Source organism: Eleutherodactylus coqui, chromosome 12, assembly GCF_035609145.1.
Source record: "Eleutherodactylus coqui strain aEleCoq1 chromosome 12, aEleCoq1.hap1, whole genome shotgun sequence".
Taxonomy (NCBI): domain Eukaryota; kingdom Metazoa; phylum Chordata; class Amphibia; order Anura; family Eleutherodactylidae; genus Eleutherodactylus; species Eleutherodactylus coqui.
Genome location: NC_089848.1, coordinates 120,558,865 through 120,580,134, shown reverse-complemented (window position 1 = coordinate 120,580,134; position 21,270 = coordinate 120,558,865).

Genomic DNA, 21,270 nt, shown 5'->3' with positions numbered 1-21,270 from the left:
CTACTAGCATCCCTATCTGAAAAACAATACCTAAGAACAAGAGGTACTAGTACCCAGGCATGAAGCATAAGACAAACCACATGATACAAAACACAGACTGGACTAGGAGTAACTAAGGAACAAGACTTCCCATACTAGGCAAACTAGTAGAACAAGGCACTTAGAACTATAACAAGGAATACTGGATTAAACACAGGTTGTCACAGCTATCAACTGCACAACACTGTTGAAGCTATGAATAGATAAAGAGAGAAACTCCTTCCTAAACGAAAGTTGGACTGCAGCAAAGTGGCCAGCAGATCCGGTAATAGATCAGCCATGAGACAGTTAGATAGCAACTATCTAAACAACAAACATGGACATCAGGAGAAGATGATGCAGAAGGAGAACTCCTACTGATCTTAACATTTAAATTCACAGGCAGCTGTTATATACATCATGTTTGCCCTCAAAGGAACTTGGTAAAAACCACAAAAGAAAAGGGAAGAGAGGAACAGGGGGGCGCTATCTGGTATAGTACGTTCAAAAAATTGGTGTAATGCTCTCACCTTGTAAAGCTGTGTAAAAATGCGCACATTATACTGACACCTCAAAGCCACAAATGTGATGGGCTCAACAGAAAGGGGAGTTGCAAACCTCACCAGAGGGCCTTTTTCAGATCTTAAATTGGTGTATTGCAGCAGAAAAATAAAGATGCTACTCCTCAAGTACTGACAACTGAAACATTAGAAGTTCACTCTTTTATTAACAGAAACAAAGAAAAAAAAACAAATAAACTACGTTTCAACCTTGAGATAGGGTCTTCCTCGGGCATACCTGCAGAAAACCCCTTTACGGGTTTGAAACTAGTAGTTTTATGGGGTTTTTTTGTTTGTTTGTTTCTGTTAATGAAAAAGTGAACTGTAATCAGAAACAAGTTTGACGTTTCAGTTGTCAGTACTTGAGGAGTAGCTTTATCTGTTGGATTTGTTTCTGTTGCAATGGCATTATGTCAGGACATCCAAGGCAGTCTAAGCTCAAGGCTGTCCCTTTAAACTGTTAACCTCACCATTATCTATCGCTTGAGCTGACAATGAGGAAACAGATAGAACCCCCTTGTAATGCTATGATTACTAATGATCTTGGCAGAACTAGGATTGAACAACTAGGATTGCAATTTTCTCCATAGTTGGCCATTGCAACTGGGTAGGCACTGTTACAGATGCCCACCTATGGATGTTAATGCGGGCACAACATCATAAGTGTACCAAAGTCATACATTTAGTTCATAAGGCACCAATGGGTTAAGAATGGAAGTCAACAACACATTCTACGGTATAACACCAATACCATGATCTCAATATTATAACATATCAATCTGCGAAAGAAGGCCAGCCCATTAGTCGTGAGAACTGCTCCCTATACCCACAATTAGCAAACAAAGACCGAAACAAGCGGAGAGGTCAAGCCGCCCTTCTCTTCTGCACTGCATGGCAAGATGATTAACCACTTTAGTACCAGAGATTTATCATTTTTTATTTTAGTTTTTTCACCTCATCTCTTACATTTTTATATTGCCATAGCCGTATGAGAGCAGTTTTTTACGGGCCAAGTTATTTTTTTTAATGGTACAACTTAATGTACCGCATAAAGTACGAAAAAAGCTTTAAAAAACATTTTCAATGTGGAAAAATTTTAAAAAACAGGTCAATTGTGACATTTTTAGGGAACTTAGTTTTTACAGCATTCACATGACAGTAAATATGACCTATGAATGTTGTTCTGTGTGTCAGTACAATTATGGGGATACAAGATTTATATCGTTTTTTTATGTTTTACTATTTTTAAAAAGTAAATAAAATGTTTTCTTAAACAAAAAATTGCTTTCCGTCGCCGTATTCTGAGACCCGTAACTTTTTTTAACCGGCTGGGCTGTGTGAGGGTTTGTTTTTTTGCAGAATGAGCCTTAGTTTTTATTATAACCATTTTGGGGTGCATTCATCTTTTTGATCACTTTTTTACTCAAATTTGTTGGAAGTCGGGATTAAAAAAAAACAAAAACACAATTCTGGCATTCGTTCTCTTTTTTATGGCCTTCGCCATGCAGAATAAATATTATAGTATTTCAATACTTCAGACTTTTATGTATGCTGCGATACCAAATATGTGTGTGTGGGGGGGGTCATAGTTTTAGTTTTTTTACAGGACAAATTTTAAAAAGTTTTTTTTGGGAAATTTTAATACATTACATTTTTTTTAAGCTGTTAAAAAACTATTAAACTTTTTTGGTAGTTGTGGGTTTTCTGTCACCACCTTTTTAATAGACTCATTGGACGCTGTCTGTCGGGCTATCGCCGCGTTTCTACCGTCTGAATAATCTTATAAATATTTATGTTCTGTTAAAATAAAAAGTTTGCAAAATCAATAGTGTATTTTAACGCATAAATAAAAACATTCGTGAAATTAATTTTACAAAGTAATGACAGATAACCACAAGTACCTCTTTTTTACACTTTTGATGTTGCCTTTCAAGCCCTTCTTTTCTTCTGTAGGCTCCGATTGCGCTGCAGATGGTGCTGATGAGGCACTTTGACCACAGCACCTAAACAGTTAACTACGGCAATCAGAGCTAACTCGTGGCTGATACCTGCGAGGTGTGGGGTGGACTCGGCTCCTGAGCCCACGCCAAACACACTTCATGACGTCTATAGTCATTTGGCCGTCCTGAAGTGGTTAAACTAGCTTCTCCCACACCAGGATGGAATGGGGGGAAGGTTCAAGGGCATCAATTCTCACCAAAAGCGGTGCCAAATGTAGATGTTTTATGACACCCCCGCCTCCCCCTCTATCAGCCCCTTTAAACATAGCAAGACAACCCAAGAATAATGAAATAAAAATACAAAGGATTCCGCAATAGCGAAGCAGTTATGTGCGCCACGAGATATAAAAGAGAAAAGAAGTTCTGTGTCTTATTTAATGTATCCTGACTTAGTTCATCCGCCGCGGCTCCGGCATCTCCCGTGAGGATGCTACCTGTCAACGCCGCTGACTTCTAATGACAAAATCTCCACATAACCTTCAAACAAATCCTCAGCACAGGCCAATCACTGGCGTCCCCGCACGTCCCCGGGCAGCAGTAAATGCCATATATTTGTCTTCTGCAGTGTAATAGTTTCGAGCAGATACCTGGGCCCGGTGACAATGACATGCCTGTACATTCCCAGTCCTCTCAGCGCCTTCTCACTCGCTCATAACTGAACGCCAGTCGCAGATTAGCCAGAAGATAACGTTAGCCGGATTATATTTTTTCTTAAGAAATGTCAACCCTGACAATAAAGGTTTGATCTTCAATGGAAAACTACAAATGATCCCTTACAGTATTATGACCTAGTTGTACGATAGCATTAGGGGAGGGTATCAGTACATGATCACCAACATGATAGCGGTATGCGATACCTGTAATTATTATTACACTGTCCTTGGGAGTGATGCATGGGGATCATCATGAACAAAGTCATGGAAGGACATTGAGGGCAATATGGTTGAAAGTTCCAGGGTTATGGATAACTTTAGTGGGGTTTTCTGTTGGATGTAGGGTTCCCCCCTTTGTCCCCAAAATATACCGGTCAAGGTAAAAGGGGGCATGGTTTGGAGGTTTGGTTTGGTGCATGACTTATCACAACTACATTATTTAACTCCATTATTTCAGTGGATGCAATAGTAATAGCACCCCATCTTAGTTGCCTCAATAGTAATAGCGCCCCTTCTCAGTGGCCCCAATAATATTAGCACCCCATTTAGTGGCACCAGTAGAAATAGTGACCCTAGTAATAATAGCACTATTTTAGTGGTACCAGTAATAATAGCACCCTCTTTAGTGGCCCCAGTAATAATAGTGCCACTTTTAGTGGCCCCAATAATAACAGTGCCCCTTTAGTAGCCCTAGTAATATTCGCACCACTTTGTTGGCCCCAGTAATAAGAGTGCCCCTTTAGTGGCACTAGTAATATTAGTGCCCCTTTATTGACCCCAGTAATAATAGCACCCCCTTCAGTGGCTTAACAGTGCACCCTCCTGGTTCCCTCCTTACCGCAGAACCTCTGGCGAGGCAGCAACGATGGCATGAAGTGCTGTAACTTACTCAGAAGTTTTGGTCAGAACGGGACACCACTGCAGCACTCACAGAAGATCATCCCTCCTCATCCCTGATGTGTACAGTGTGTGCAGATATACAGATGCTGGGGGGAGGAGGAGTGAGGATCTTCTCTGAGCGTTGCAGCCTCATCCCATCCCGACTGGAGCTTCAGAGTCAGGGTGGCTTCACACTAGCGTGTGCATGTGCCTACATGGGTGCATACATAGGTGCAAAAACACGCGTGTATGAAGGTCCGTGCATTGCCTTCAATGGACCTGCGGCTGCTGGCGGCACCTCAATTGAGGGCAATGGTTTGCCGGCACCCCGTTGTTGTTTTTCAGCGAAGAGCTTTAAATATAAGAATTTTAGTGTGATAAAAAAAAAAAACTTACCTGTCCGACGCTGCCGTGTCCCCGTGAGGATGAAGAACACATCTGCCGCATGAGACAGATGTTTCCTTCATCCCCGCGAGGAAAAAGAATTCCCTGCTGTACCTGCCACATCTGTGACAGATGCATTCTTCATCCCTGCGGAGAATAAAGAGTTCCCTACCACAGTTGTCACAGATGACAGCTGCGGTAGAGGATCCAGCTGCCGGCACACAGTAATTGTTTTTCAGGGAAGGGCTTTAAATATAAGTCCTTCCCTGAAAAACAAGGAAAAGTGGTGTTGAAAATAATAAACACCATATAGTCACCTTCCTTCAGCTGCCGGGGCTCAGCCGCATCCTCTCAGCACTGTCCTGGTGCTCAGCCAATCAGAAGCAGCTGTCTGTGATTGGCAGAGCACCTCAGCCAATCACAGGCAGCTCTCACTGAATGACTGACAAGAGCCAATCAGAAGCAGCTCTTTAAGCAGGTGGGGATTTTAAATCCCCGCCTGCTGAAAGAACTGCATTGCAGAGTCGGGGACAGTGCAGAAGGGGCGCAGCTGAGCCCTGGCAGCTGAAGAAAGGTGAATATATATTTTTTCTATTTTCAACACCACTTTTCTTTGTTTTTCAGGGAAGAGCTTATATTTGAAGCCCTTCCCTGAAAAACAGTTACAGGGTGCCGGCAGCAGGATCCCCTAGAATTCTTTATTCCCAGCAGGGATGAAGAATTCCTCCGCTGCATCTGTCACAGATGTGGCAGATGCAGCAGGGATTTCTTTTTCCTCGCGGAGATAAAGGAAACATCTGCCATATGCGGCAGATGTGTTTTTCATTCTCGTCGGGACACAGCAGCGGCGGACACTAAAATTCTTGTTTTTTAGGGAAGGGCTTTTATGTAAAGCCCTTCCCTGAAAAACAATTCAGGGGTGCCGGCAGACCAGCCGCGGCTCCATTGAAGACAATGCGTGCATTCCCTATAGAGCATGCATGTCCTGTCTTGACAGGCACGCACCTGTACAACACGGACCTGTGCACACACCATAGGTTCTAATAAAAGTGTGTTTTTGTGCAGTTACAGTGCTTGATGACAGACCTGCTACCCAACTGGAGCCGCTCACTTCTGGTAGGTATTCTTTACCAGTCATTAATGTGGCCAGTAAGAGATGCCGGCACTGTGGTAAATTACCTGCCCGACCAGCGGTTTACGAGCTGGGTGGCAGTATCTTTGTTGCCGCTATTCCCCCCCAATTTTCGTACAGTCGTGCTTGTGGTTTGAGGTGCAGAAGTTCCCTTGGCACTGTTCTGGAGACACTAGGTGGTATTTATCATCACAGAAACATTTTATGCCAGTTTTCTGTCAGCTTTTCTTTGCTTTACCAGTTTGAAGATGGAACAAATTTATCAAATGTTGCACAATATTAATACATTTGTTGCATCTTTAACCCCTTCCCCATGTGTTCCCACAACAGCCGTGATCAAAGAAAAATCTGATTACATCTGTTATCCCTTTGAATGCCGCTGTAAATTCTGACAGCAGCATGCAAATGTCCCTATTGGGACAGAAACGTCCCAAACAGCCACCCACCATGAGATCGTGGGGTGCCATATGGGTGTCATGGCAACCGGTGAAAATACAATATTACATTTCACTCTATAAGCGCTCGGTCAGATGAGTTTTTTTTTTTTGCGCACGCCTATAATTGAATGACTGGGATTGGTCCCTGTGCTCAGCCAATCAGAGGCAACGCTTTCAGGAGGTGGGGATTTTTAAATCCCTGGCCAAAAGAAATGATTCAAAAGAGTAACGGGGAGCCGGGGAGAAGACGCGCCAGAGCCTCAACAGCGCTGTTAGGTGATGTATTTTTTTTCAAGCAGCTAAAGGTTATTTTCAAGGAAGGGCTTATATCTTAAGCCATTGCCTGAAAATCCCTGCAAGGGTATGCTTCATCCCATTGCTTTCAATGGGGCGACAGCAGTGCCAGCCCCACTGAAAGCAATGGGAGAAGATCACTGCTGTGAGGAAGTCACCGCTGCCCTCAGCAAGGCATTTAAAAGATGCTCTGAAGCACCTTTTAAATGTCCCGTTGTAAAATCCTGTTAGTCCCAGCGGGGAGTAACGGAACCCTCAGGGAGCCCCCTCATCCCCGTGGAGACTAACAGGAGTTAGGTGCGTGCTATTTTGCGCTGTAAATTCTACGCATATGAACACTTCTATAAGAACCCATTGGTTCTTTTAGAAGCTTTAATTTTACTTAATATGTCAATTTTACTGTACTATGAATGCCGTATAAAAAAACAGCAAAAAATACAATTATTGTGTTTTTTCCCTATTTCACACTACTTAGAAATTTTTGAAAGTTTTCCAGTACATTATATGGTACATCAAGTGGTGCTATTAAAAATACAAATCATTCCATTAAAATAAGCCCTTGTGTAGCTATGTCACCAGAAAAATAAAAAAGTTATCAATTTTTGAAATTGGGGTGGAAAATGAAAAAAACATAAAGGGCTGCAACGGGAACGGGTTAAAGGGGCTGTCCAGTTGTGGACTAATGATAGTGTAAGAAAGGAGCCCAGGTTTGAGCTTGTGCTGTAATTCCTAGAGTTATGTAATTTGGATGGTATAAGAGCAGCCTCTATTGGTCATGATAAATTACTGCAATTTGTGTATTTCTCTATGGAGTGCTCTATGTGACTTCCCATTGGCTGCAGAGGTCAGGTGGAAGATCTGGAACACTCGAGATCATAGAGAGCTGCAAGATGGAGAACAATTACAGTAGTAGAGAGCTTTGAGAAAGACTGCATTACTAAGAGAGAGAACTGCCAAAAGAGTAAGGAGTCGGCTTGGGAACCATGTGGGACGTGTCCTGGAGAATCTGTGCCTGTTAGAGAGGGACGGTGACACAAGTAAGAAGGCAGCTGATGTTTGAGAAGCGCAGCTCCATAATGAGCCAGAACTGATATCACTGAGAGAACAAAGCTGCAGGGACTACAAATAGAGAGACGGCTACAAGGGATTCATGTCGTCCTACAGCTCTGTGAAATGGTACCCCCAAAAGACGTTCAAAGATGCGTCACCGACAACACTTGAGTTCTATTCAGGCTGTGTTCGGGTGACCGCCATTGCTGGGTTGAAACATTGGGTGGTGCTACCACGTTTTCTACAGTTGGAGTGTGTTGCTGATCTTCGTGATTTACAACAGATTGTTACCATCCGCTACTCACATTAGAGTTAAGCATTCTCTTAGTTACAGTCAGATTTAGATTGTCTAACCTTACTGAATAACCGTATAATGCTTATCTAGTAACAGAAGCTTCTACGGCAGCTTCATCTCACCGGCTAACTGTTAAAATAAAAAAATTATATATTTTTGTAAACCTGGTGTCTGCATCGTACCCCAATCTCTGTGTTGCTTGCCCCTACCAAGACAATGATCTGTCATCAGGATTGTGGGAGTCTGCAACCTGGCATTCCTTCTGATCAGCTGTCCTCTGCACCAGTGTCCTCATGCACTGAGCTGATTTCTGCGAGAAGCAGACAGCCCCATTCTTATTTTAGTGGCCAGGCTTAGTATTGCAGACAAAGTTCTCATTCACTTCAATGCATGCAATACCAAGCTTGGCCACTGCAGTTGGAACAGTGCTGTCTGCTTCCATCAGAAATCAGCTCAGTGTACAAACACACTGTCCCACAGAACAGCTTATGGGTGAGAGTCCTGTGCAGCAGACCCTCAGCAATTTACTATTCATGACCCAGCCTACGATAGACCATCAGACGTTTACAGCTGAACAACCCCTTTAAATATGTTTGTAATGCATGTGGCAGAAAAACCTGAACTCAGTAACTGGGGGGAGGGTAAAAATGTTTAACCATAAAATGTAGCTTATATGTAGTCATCAAGCATCATTTTGTCTGGATAAGGAAATATAAAGAACAGCAGAGATATAGTACAAGTCATGCTCTTCATGCTCTTCGGTTATGGCACCGGGCTGCAGCGACTTCCTCCTCACAATCTAATCGACCAAAATAAAAGTTACACCTATATAATGGAAAATTTAGTAAACATGCCCTCGAATTCTAGGAGAAGCCACACTGTAGATAAGTAGAAATGTCCACTTCATTTACACTAAATAATTGTAGTAAAAGTGATGGGCCCGGACTGCAGGCGATGACCTCAAAGATTAAAAGTAAGTCTCCTCGCTGGATTCTACCATTACTTGGAAGTGACAAAGTACCGAAAGACAGAGTTCTGGCAGCAGTCATATATTTTCCTCAGCACAGAAGAAAATCATCAGCAAGGTAGCTGCACACATCGCTTTGCTTGAATATGAAAGCTGCTAAAGTATAAGGCATAAATGTCCCCCTAAAGAAATAAAGATAAAAGCAATGCCTTTAAAGGGAAATCATGTTTTTGGATTTTGTCAATCCCTTTTGGGCTACCTCGAAATAACAGTGTCCTACTGTTGGGAAACTGCAATGATCAGCTTTAATCTGGCCCTGTGGCAAATGTTTACTTTCTCTGCAGCTCCCCCGCAGGGAAGATTCAGTATTGCATAGTGTCCAACAGACTGACCACATAATGGATAGAAGTGCTGGGTCCTCCAAAAATAGATGCTTTTTGTAGCCAATTTATGTTTCAACTAACTAATAGAGTTCATAAAATGAGGGCCCTATATATTAACTTAGAAATAGTTTCTAGGGCTAAAATACCCACTCTTCGTAAAAAAAAAAAAACTCCAGCCCCTACAAGAAGTTGACATTTGACATGTGGTTACATCTCTTGCAGATATGGAAATAATTACAGTTGTGGTATGATTAGAAGAACGGTTTTGCCACCTAAGGTCATAAAAGTTTTTCCACCCTTGGCCTATCAATAGGTTCTCAGAGACTACTTGTGTATGCAGCGTCTGAAGAGTGGGCCAATAGCCGAGAAGACAGCGGGGTAGGGAAAGGCCTTGTCACGGGGCTCTACCATCTCCTGCCCTGGGGTAGCTCGGGACCCAACTACGTTACCGATGGGGGAAGATCAGAGGGATAGTAACCTGGGGTTACCCGTAGTCCAATTGTCACTCGTGATGCCACCATTCCGTCCTCTGCGGCGGATCTCTAGGATGTAATAAAGTAATCCAAACACAGGGCAACTTTCTGAACAAGAACTGTGAATGGTCGATTCTGTCCGTTTACTGTAAACTCTTGAACTTGTACTAATCCACATAAACAGTATATATACAGAACAACAAGTCACAGTGGTGCAACAGTAAGGATTCTCTGGGCATTTGGATAGTCCACAGTCCAAGTTATCGGTGAAGTTCCTCTCCCGGAAAACTCTCTCTCTACACCAGCAAACACTCACTTGCTCTCACAGCAAACGATCACAGAAAAGTTTTTAAAAGAGTTGAATTTTTTTCCTCCTTCACCGATGCAATCAAAAGGGGTAAATGAAACTTCTTACCGGAGGCCTCTGCATTTGAACTTCAACACGATCCTCCTCCACGGACCTTCCCCTTCTTCTGTGCAAAATCTCCTTTTTCCCATCAAAGGTACCTGAGAGGCTGGAGCAGTGACCAGTGGCCTCGTTGAGTGGTCTTCAGTCACGTGATCACCATTATCAAATGGTACAAAAAGGTAGCGATCTACCTTAGGCCGGTCTCACACGAGGGGACAGGAATGGCAGATTCCGCATACGTTTGATCCATGGTAATACGCGGATCAATCAAATGCATTAGATTACAGAATTCTGCTTACATAAGCGGGTCGGAATTACATAATCCAATTGCAGAAAACGGAACGCAGCAGGTTCTATTTTACTGCGGAGATCCGTGACATAGAGCCCATTGTGCTCTATGATTGTGGATGTACCCGCAGCCCATACGCAATTAAATTGTGTACGGGCTCCAGGTGCCCGCGACATCGCTAAGTGACGGTGCAGGAAATGCAAACAAACAAAAGGTGTACTTCGCATGATCGCCTGTGTGAGTACGTAGTTATGCGCAGTTCATTATTCAGACCGCTACCTGTAACACATAATTTACAAGACGCCCCAGGAACGCTCGCCTTCCTGCAGTTCCAGGAGAGTGCCTTCTGTGTGAGACGGCCGCACCTCCGCAAGATTACGGAGACTTACAAAGAACCCCTTTACACCCCGTCCCTGCCACTGAGGTCAAGAAATACCCCCCAAAAAGTGCCACTGAGGAGGACGGACACCCGGTTTTATTGACATATTGCAGTTGAAAATGTAAAAAAAATGTAAAAAGTTTTAAAATTTTCCCTATTTTGGCGCTTTTAATAAAAATACACAAAATCCATCGGTATATTTTTACCACCTAAATAAAGTACAAGATGTGGTGGAACAAACCATCCCAGAATCACTGGGAGATGCAGAACCTTAACGGAGTTATTCTATGTTAAAGTGACACATGTCAGATTTCCAAAATTTGGTCTGGTCATTAAGGCGCAAACAGGCCTGGCCACCAAGGGGTTAAGACTGTTTAGTCTGTTTAGTCTGTGCTGTCTATTAGACATCATTAGTAAATCTGTGTTAAAATCATTATTACATCTACTTATTTTACGGGATGCTGGCGTGTAATCTCCATGTTCTGGATGTTTCCAGCTCATCACTGTGGTGTGAAATAAAGGCTCTTGCTTTGTTTGGAAACATTATGGAAAGCGCTAAGACGATTGTTGGCATCCTTCTCTCCGCTGCACGGCGGCTCTAACCTTTCAATCCTCTTATTAACACCCATGTCAGGATTCTCCTTGAGAAGCCGCCTGAGTGTCACCGTCTTCAATAAGTTCCTTTCATTACAAGCCATGTTTCCCTGACACGGGATAACAAATGGTCATTGCCTGATCCTAATGTGCTTTCTAACAACGCTCCTCTTGTACCGCCGCGCCAATTATCTGTCATTTTAATAGGATGTGGCACAGAAATATAAAAAGTGGAATTATACTTCTAATCAATATGTAAAATTACAGCCAATGCCCACCGAAAATACACATTCCATTTTTCTTGCAAGAAGAAGGAATATTTCTAGGACGAACCCAGAGCCGATGCGTCGATTAACCCCTGGATGACACAACCAGTTGTTGCTTTTGTCCCTTCATTTCCGCTCCTAAGAGCCTTAACTTTTTAGTTTTCAGTTAATGTAGCCGTATCAGGAATCGGTTTTTGTAGGACGAGTTGTGATTTTTAATGGTGTAGTGGGTCAGAGTTAACGGCCCCTCCATAAGTATGAGAGAGTTTCTCTTGTGTATTTGTATTGTCAGTGTCTTCTATGTGAGTGAATTTGATGCGTATTGCACCTCTGCATCACTGACTGGGTTAACGTCTGGGTTATGTCTGGAAAATGTATCTTGTTGTGTGTCACATGGCCATTTAATATTTATGTGATTGCAAGGTGTAGAGCAAGTATCTTCTGCTTGAAAGAGTCTGGGAGAGTGAAGACTTTTGGTGGTTAGGAGGAATTGTGTCTTGTCCTACAAGGATGGAAGAGGCTGAGCGATTGCCTTGTGTGTGCCCTGGGCCCAATTCACCCAGGCCTTCCCATATTGACCTGGAGGACTGAGAGAGTGAGAGGAACCGCCATGCAGCGCTGAGTGCTTTCTTCCTAAAAGTGAGTGTTGATCGGTTCTGCTCTAAAAACGTTAACCCTGTATGTGGAATCTTTATTGACAACGTGGGGATTCATTGCAGAGGACGGAAAGGTGGCGGCACGAGTGACAAAAGGACATTATGGTAAACCATCACTTGGGGTACCCCATAAAACTCCCCCTGCAGTAACTTGGACAGGTCCTGAGCTATTCCCAGGGGAGGAGATGGTAGAGCCCCATGACCAGGCCTCAATCTACCCTGTTATCTCCTCGGCTGTGGGCCGGCTCCTCGGACGCTGCAATGGCACCATTTAAAGGGGTTTTCCAAGTTAAAAATAAGAATGTCAGGGGGGCAAATAATGCTGTAAATCAAATTACAAACTAGCCCCCGCCTTTGAATTAACCCCCCAATCCCCAATCAGAATTTTCTGGTTACAATCTATATTTATAAAAATAAGTCCTAAAATCCAGCATTTTTTACATTGTGTGCAGAACCTAACACTAGTCTGTAACTCCCTGATCTAGAGAAAGCTTTGTAGCAGTCGTCTCACTAACATCACAGGCAGGATGACACTGAAAGGTGACACATATATGTAGATAACACAAAATCCACCATTCACAATAGGTGATGTCACAGCTCACCTCCTCCCCTCCCTGCACACTGACCACAGAGCCTAATAATAGGTTGATACTTCCTGATCTATGGATAAAACTTCTCAGCAGTTATCTCACTAAAAATGGCAGGCACAATAACACTGAGAGGTGACACCTAGACTTAGATAAGAGAGGATCCACCATTCACAATAGGTAATGTCACAGCTCACCACCTCCACCTTCCTGCACACTAACACCATAGCCTAAGGCCCCCTGTCCATGGGCGAGGCGGAATATCACTAGCGATATTCTGCTGGGGGGGATGAGGGGAGAGAACTCTGCGGTCAGGTCTCTGCTGTGAGCCTATCTGACAGATAGGAAAACAGTGACAGGGTGCAGCGTTACACTGGCATTAGGCTGCATTTACCCAGGTAATGACGCACGACTTTTGTGCGTTTGCAGGATGCACAGAACTCACGTGTTGTAGTAGCCTGTTACTCACAATGGGTGTATTTACAAGGGGGGACTGTTCTCTTGCAGCGTGTCTTATTTTTTGGGGTAATATCGACTATTTTTTTCTATGGGAAAATTGCCCTCGCCTGTACATGCGTTTTTCACTATTTTTTATTTTCCCTATTGAAACGTGATTTTTCACCCGCATGAAAAATGCACACAAAAATCTCATGTGCAGAGATGGGATGCGATAAGCTTTTCTCGTGAAACGCATTGCGATCACAGTAAAAAAAAAAAATGTATGTTTGCAAATGCGCTATCTGTCTTTTTGAAAAACTATCTGAGTTTTTCAGGCTGTTATCGCGTTCACCCGTGTAAATCTAGCCTTACTGTCTTTTCATCGTCGGGGTCGGTGGGAGTCGCAGAGCTCGTGCCGCTACCAATGAGAGAGGGCCGACCCAGGAGATGAGATGGAAATAACCCTTTAACCCTTTAGTGACCGGCCTATCAGGTTGTGCTTTAAGGACCGAGCGATTTTCATTGTCGCATTGCAAGAGCCATAACTGGTTGGCAGCCGGATTGGGGTTGTGCGACACGCTGCATATTGTAATGTCTGCACTCTGGGGTACAGATAATGTGTTACGGAACTTTTGTTACATTTTGGAAGAAATACCCAGAAATTCCTCCATTGCTTTGGGGCTTTTGCAGCGTTAACCACTCAGTAGAGACCTGATAACTTTCTCATCTGATCGGCACGATTACCGCCGCGCCAAGTTTATAGAGAGTTTTTATTCTTCACTATTTTTCACAAAAAACCCACAAATTTTTAAAGAAAAACAATTAACTCTGCATCGCGGCATTCTAAGACCCACAATATGTTTATTTTTCCAGCGGCGGAGTTCTGGGAGGGCTTGATTTTTTGCAGGAAGAGGCGTAGTTATTGGTACCATTTTTAGTTACGTGTGACTTTTGAATTGCTTTTTATTCTGTTTTTTGGGAACAAACAAAAGAAAAATAATAATTCTGGAATTACTTTTTTAAACTATTTTTACAGCTTTTACCATGTGAGAGAAATAACAAAATATTTTCATTGTTTGGGTCGCTATGAATGCAGTAATACCTATTATGTGCTGCTTTTTTTATTGTATTTTATTCATTTAAAACAGGTTTTTGAGGGTCAAAAATACGTATTTTTTTATAACTGGGTTTTTTTCTTTCAACTTAACTCTATTGACCATTGCTCTATGCTATTTTTTAGTCCCTGAGGGCTTGGTCAGATTCGCTATTTTTTTTTTTTTGCGTGCCTATGTGCGCAAACAAAATTGCATCTATTAGGGTGCGTTCGCACGAGCGTGTTTTTGTGCGTACATACGTGCGATCCTAGGTACGAGCAAAAACACACGTGAACACAGCTGCGTGCTTGTTGTCAATGCAGCCGCGGCTGCTGCCGGAGACTCTATTGAAAACAATGCTCTGCCGGCCCCCTGCATTCTTTTCAGGGAAGGGCTTTACATATCAGCTCTTCCCTGAAAAAGAAACGTTTTAATGTAAAAAAACAAAGTTTAAAAAAACTTACCTCTCCGCCGCTGCCGTGTTCCGCAGGGATGAAGAACACATCTGCTGCACATGCAGAGGAATTCTAAATCCCTGTGGGGAATAAAGGATTCCCTACCGCAGCTGTCACACATGACAGCTGCGGTGGAGGATCCTGCTGCCGGCACCTCTGAAATGTTTTTCAGGAGAGGGCTTTAAATATAAGCCCTTCCCTAAAAAACAAAGAAAAGTGTTTAAAAAAAGCAAAAAAAAATACATACTCACCTCCCTACGGCTGCCAGGCTCAGCCCCGTCTTCTCCTGGCTGTCCCCGGTTCTGTAGATCTCAGATATCAGCAGGCGGGGATTTAAAATCCCCGCCTGCTGGTAGCTCTGATTGCGATTGGCTGAAGCGCTTCAGCCAATCACAATCAAAGCTACCAGTAGGCCGATGTGTTCTGCATCCCAGCGGGACATAGCAGCGGCACAGAGGTAAGTTTATTTTTTAACTTTATTTCAGCTGAATGCTCAATTGAAGGCATTGGGATGCAGGCAACCCTGGCAGCAATGATTTTCGGGGGGAACTTGAAATATAAGCCCTTCCCTGAAAATCATCCCTAGCTGTAGAGAAAAAAATTAACTCACCTAGAAGCGCTGTCCGGCTCTTCTCCCTGCCCCTGGCAGTCTTCTTCTGTATTTTAGTGGCCGGGCATTGAAGAATCCCAGCCTCCAGAAAGTGCTGCCTGATTGCTGTGACCAATCAGAGGCAGTGCTCAGCTGTCATTCAATGGCTGAGCGCTGTCTCTGATTGGTCACAGCACTCAGCCAATCAGAGGCAGCACTTTCTGGAGACAGGGATTTTTCAATCCCCAGAACAAGACTGCTGAGGACGGGGAGAAGAGCCGGGTTGTTAGTAGTCCGCCACACCACTACCGCCTTTAGGCCTCCCTCACACCAATGTTTTTATACAGCGTTTATTGCTGCCTTTTCAGCGCAGTGCTAAATGCTGTACAACGCTCCCTTTCAATTCAATGGGGCTGCTTACACAAGCATCAAAACGCAGCGTCTTCACTGCTGCACTTTGACAGCGATGCATGTTCTATCTTTGGCAGCGACACCAATTGAAATGAATGGGCAGCAGTTTCAGCACTGCTGAAAACGCACCACAATTTGGTGCCGCGTTTTTGGCAGCATTAACCGCACACTGATTTTCAGGGGGTGGAAATATAAGCCCAACCCAAAAATCAGCCTAGCTACACTAGTCCATGTACTAGATGGAAAAAAAAGCTGCTGATCTCTGTCACTGCTCCAGTCTTCCCATGCACTAATAGATTATCTATTGCTGGTAGCGAGGTTTGAGAAGTCCGCCTCCAGCGAGAGATTGCTGTGATTGGTTCTCGGCGCTGGCTCGATGCACCAATAAGAGCCATTCATTGACTGGCTCAGCTAATCAGAACTTGCCGACACTGTTTGGCTAAGCCAGCGCCAAGAACCAATCACAGCAATCTCAATCTCAAACCTCGCTACCAGCAATAGATGATCTGTCAATGCACAGGAAGCCTGGAGCAGCGCCAAAGAACAGCAGTCAGGACCCTGACGGCACCTGCTAGGTGAGTATTGTTTTTCTTTTCAGCTTCCTTGGCTGCGTTTTCAGCTGTGCTCAAAACGCAGCCAAAACGCTGGCATAACGCATGTCAACGCTGGTGAAACCGGGCTGAAACCGCAGTAAATGCAGCATTGAAAAACACAGTGTTTCTGCAAATGCCTGTGTGAGGGAGGCCTAAGAAGATGTGCAGCATCCAAGGAGCAGGCCCACAGCCGAGGAGATAGCGGGGTAGACAAGGCCCAGTTACAGGGCTCTACCATCCCCTCCCCTGGGGGTAGCACGAGACCTGCCCAAGTTACCACTAGGGGAACTTTCACGGGGATAATCCAACATGTAGATTACCTTAAGAGTCCTGTCACTCGTGACGCCACTGTTCCTTCCTCCGTGGTGAATCCAGATGGTGAAACAAGTGGTCCACACACAGGAAAACTTTTAAGGAGCAAAGCCAGGAATGGTCGTCAGTGCTCGCTTACTTGAGAAAATTATGTACAGTCCAAAACAGAATATACACATGCCAGTAGGGAATAGTGCATAACATAAAGTGGTGCGACAGGAAGGAAATCACAGGATAGCAGAAGAATCCACAGTCCATGTTATCTGTGGGGTTCTGTTCCTGGCCCAACTCCTTCACTCTCTTCACCTCTCATGGTCAACACTCATACTTGGAAGCAGAAAGCACTCAGCGCTGTTTGCCAGATCCTCTCTCTCTTTCACACAGTATCTTAGGGGTAACACGGGCATCTCCTGGGTAAAGCAGGCCTAAGGAAGACTGGTGGGTATCTCTCAGCCTCCTCCATTCCGGCCCAGACAGAACAGATGGTGTCTGTGTGGCTCACTTGCAGAACGCCAACCTCTCCTCTTGCAAGACCAGAACGGAACTCTCGCAAAACAACTTGCATACACATATATGAAGCACGATCAGCTGACAAACGACAAGATACATTTTCCAGACATCTCACATACCAGACAGTTAACCCATTCAGTGCTGCAGCTATGCAATACACATCATATTCATGAAACATGAAAGACACTGACAACACATAGGCACAAGACAAATGCATGCATACATTATGGAGGGGCCCCGATAATTCCGGGCCACTACAGATGTATGTATGGGTTTTAAGCCCATTAGTGAGGTCAGTATAAAAGGCGCATTGTGGTCACCAAGGGGTTAAAGAATGTTTTTTCAGCAATGTTAGTTTTTGTCTTTATCTTTACTGCAGAAGAGGATAAAGTTTTCTTTTGAAGGGAATTGTCGATATTTTCTAAAATGGACAATAAAAGTAGCGCCGGCCTTCTCTCAGATCTCATGAGTATACTTTATTTGTCCTTGGAAAAATCATATCCAATGTACCTTTCAGAATGATTTATGGCGCGGTATTGTTACAGGGTTCAATATTGTTCAATAGCGAACCATTGTAGTGATTACCTCTCTCCAGTCTGATTTAGCTCTATCATGTGCCATTATTTACCTCCTGAGGCAAAAACATTTTAATTGGTTTAAAAAAGAAGTCTGAACTCTCTTTTATCAATGACAGATTACATCAAAGTGGAACAAATCCAGCGCAGTACGGTCCGCTCGCTCTGGAGAGACGCACCATTTGGAGAAGAAGCACAATGAGTTTACAGTTAGACGGGTTTTGTTCTTGTAAAAAAAAAAGTTTCCATCCTTTACCTCTTGCCGTTTCGACACAGAACTGTAGGACAGGTAAGATGTTGGGGTGCGACTCCTTCAGAAATAGGTCAACGCTCTCCTCCATTCCCAGCGGAAACACTCAAGAAAGGGGACGGTTTTAGCCCCCGTGTTTGAAGACAGCAGGTTGTGCATATACCGTCTCTTCTCGCTTATTTGAATAACGCCGTTTTCACACGGCTGAGAAAATCGCACGAGATTTATGTGTTGCGAGACGCACAAATCTCGCATGAATATGAACCCCTATGACCTATCTTTTCACATTCCTCGGAACTAGAGATGAGCGAGCATACTCGGTAAGGCGATATACTCGAGAGAGCATCGTCTTTTTCGAGTACCTGCTGGCTCGTCCCTGAAGATTCGGGTAGGCCACGGGGTCGGGGGAGGCGCGGGGCAGCGAGGGGGAGTGGGGAGGAGAGTGAAAGAGATTCCTCTCTCTCTCTTTTCCTCCCAATCCCCTCTGCAACCTCCTGCGGCCCCCGCGAATCTTCAGGGACGAGCCAGCAGGTACTCGAAAAAGGCGATGCTTTCTCGAGTATATCGCCTTACCGAGTATGCTCGCTCATCTCTACTCGGAACGCATCGCCCATTGCTTGCAATGGGATAGGAAAACACACTGCATACTTGCCAATCCTCCGACGCAGGTACCTCGCACGTTCACAACCTCAATATTGTGCCTAGTTTCACAGCCTGATATCGCACTCGGCCGTGTGTAGGAAACCTAAGGCCACTTTCACACATGCGTTCACGAAACGCCGCGCTCAAAATCGCAGTATTGTACCGTGATTTCGAGCGGCGTTTTTGAACACGTCACAGCAATTGACAGCGTTTTTTTAAGCCCCCCCCATCGTTGTGATGGGTGATGAGGTGCGTTAAAAAGTGCTAAAACGCATGAAAATAGAGCAGACAGTGCTTGAAAATTGTGCTGTTAAAAACATTGCGTTCGAGCGCAGGTCTGCAGAGCCCCATTGAAATCAATAAAGGCGTTGTACTGCGATTAGTCAAAGGAGTTTGGCGATGTGACGGTACCTGTCAGGCCATAGGCAGCGCCAAAGTAAGAATTACTCTCAGACATGGCGAGGATCTCACAAACGTATCAGAACGTTCGTTTTAACCCCTCACTGATGAAGCCTGATTGCGCCGGGGGCCGCGTTCACACAGCTGAGAGACTCGCACGAGATTTGTGCGTTACGATGCACACAAATCTTGCATGAATATGAACCCCATTCTTTTGAATGGAGTCATACATACGCTGCATGGCCTATATTTTCACGCTCTGTGTGATGTGCACACGGTTGCGATGCAAGGTCCCCCAATGAAAACAATGAAAAAAGTGATGGGAGGCATTTTTGCCCGAAAAACGCCTCGCATCGCCGTGAAAATGCACATTACCGAGCGCCATATCCTGTAGGTAACCTTAATGACCAACTAGTATTCCAGTTGTTTTTATTTTTCCGTTGACATGGCGATATTAGGGATTGTTTTTTGTAATATAAGTTGTATTTTTACTGGCATCATTTTGGGGTAAATATCATTTATTGTATTACTTTTATTAATTCGTTTACGGGGATTTAGGAAAATATTCTGTCTTCTTTTTGGATTTCCTTTTTTACGGCGTTCGGTGTGCAAAATAAATACAGTGATTACGTTATTAATAAATTAATTCTGCGGGCTGGCATGATTATGTCAATACCAAAATTAATATTGGTGATTATTTTTTACAACTTTTTCGCACTTTTTTTTTTTTTTTTTTTAAACTGTATTTTTTTAAATCACTGCATTCATGGACCCTTAATATTTTTTTTTTGTCAATGGAACTGTGAAATGTTTAGTTTGTTGGTACCATTTTTTGTTTCATGCAACATTTTGATCACTTTCTATTCTGTTTTTTGTAAGGTGCGGTAGACAAGTTTAGGCATTTTCACCGTGTTCTTTGTATTTTTTTCATAACATGCAATCTACAGGTTAAATAATGTACTAACCTTTTCTCTGGGCCATTATAAATGCAGTGAAACCACATGTGTGATTTTTTTTTTTAACATACTAAGGGCAAAGTTAAATGAGGGTTTTTTTGCGCGCACCTATGTGCGAAAAAAAGCGTGTCTTCTCTCTTTCATGTTGGGACTGCTCTGAAGCACTTTCTGATGGCCGGGGATTTAAAAATTCCCGCCTCCAGAAAGTGCTGGTCTGATTGGCTGAGCGCTCAGCCAATCACAGGCATCGCTCAGCCATTCATTGTATGACAGCTGAGCGCTGCCTGTTATTGGTCACAGCGCTCAGTCAATTAGAGGCAGTGCTCAGCCATTCATTCCCGGCCATCAGAAAGTGCTTCAGAGCAGTCCCGGCATGGAAGAGAGAAGACGCGCCAGAGCCCTGACAGCAGCAGAATGTGATGTATATATTTTTTTTTATTTTATACACCAGCTAGGGATGATGTTCAGGAAACGCCTTCCATTTTAAGACCTTCTCTGAAAATTACTGCGGGGGTTGCCTGTATCCCATTGCTTTCAATGGGGCCAGCTGCAGTAGCGCCGACCCAATTGAAAGCAATGGGCACAGAGATTCGGTCACACGCATTTTTATCATGCATGGAGCGGGGGGAGGGATTTGCGCACATAGGTGCGCAAAAGACAGCACTCGTCTGACTGAGCCCTAAAGGAGAAAGGCAGGGTTTTGATGTTTTTATTTTTATAATTTTTTTTATACTTTAACTTTTTTTTTTCCCACTAAAAAACTTGAATATCGCTATATTTTATCTTTCTTTTAAAACGCTACAATACTTCAGTATAGCAGTGTATAATAAAGCATACAAAGATCAGCCAAAGGCTGAGCCTCATAGGCCACTGTAACTGACAGACCTAGAGGCTATACTCAAGCTCTCACATGCCATAGCAACCCATCAGGACCCCGTGATCACAATGCAGAGGTCCAATGGATGAATGAGAGCCCCCTCCCTCTGTCAACCTTTTACATGTTGCGGTCACACTGATGGCAGCATGTAAAGGGTTAAACAACAGGGATCAAAGGTTTATCTGGTCTCTGCTATTTGAGCGGGTGCCAGACTGTTATCCAACAGCTGAACACCTGCTCCCCCTGGCATTGGAGACCCGTGCCAGGCTTCTGATGCTGCCGCCGTTATAAGACGGCATATAAGAATAAAGCCCCTTAGCAGCTGCCGTCAAAAGGCGTATGGGTGGTCATTAAGGTCATTAAGGGGTTAATTATGTTCGTCCTGCAAAACCATGAAAAGGACCCGCAGGATTAGTGATGAGCGAACCGAACCAGTAGAATCCTAGTTTGGGTAGAACTCTGCC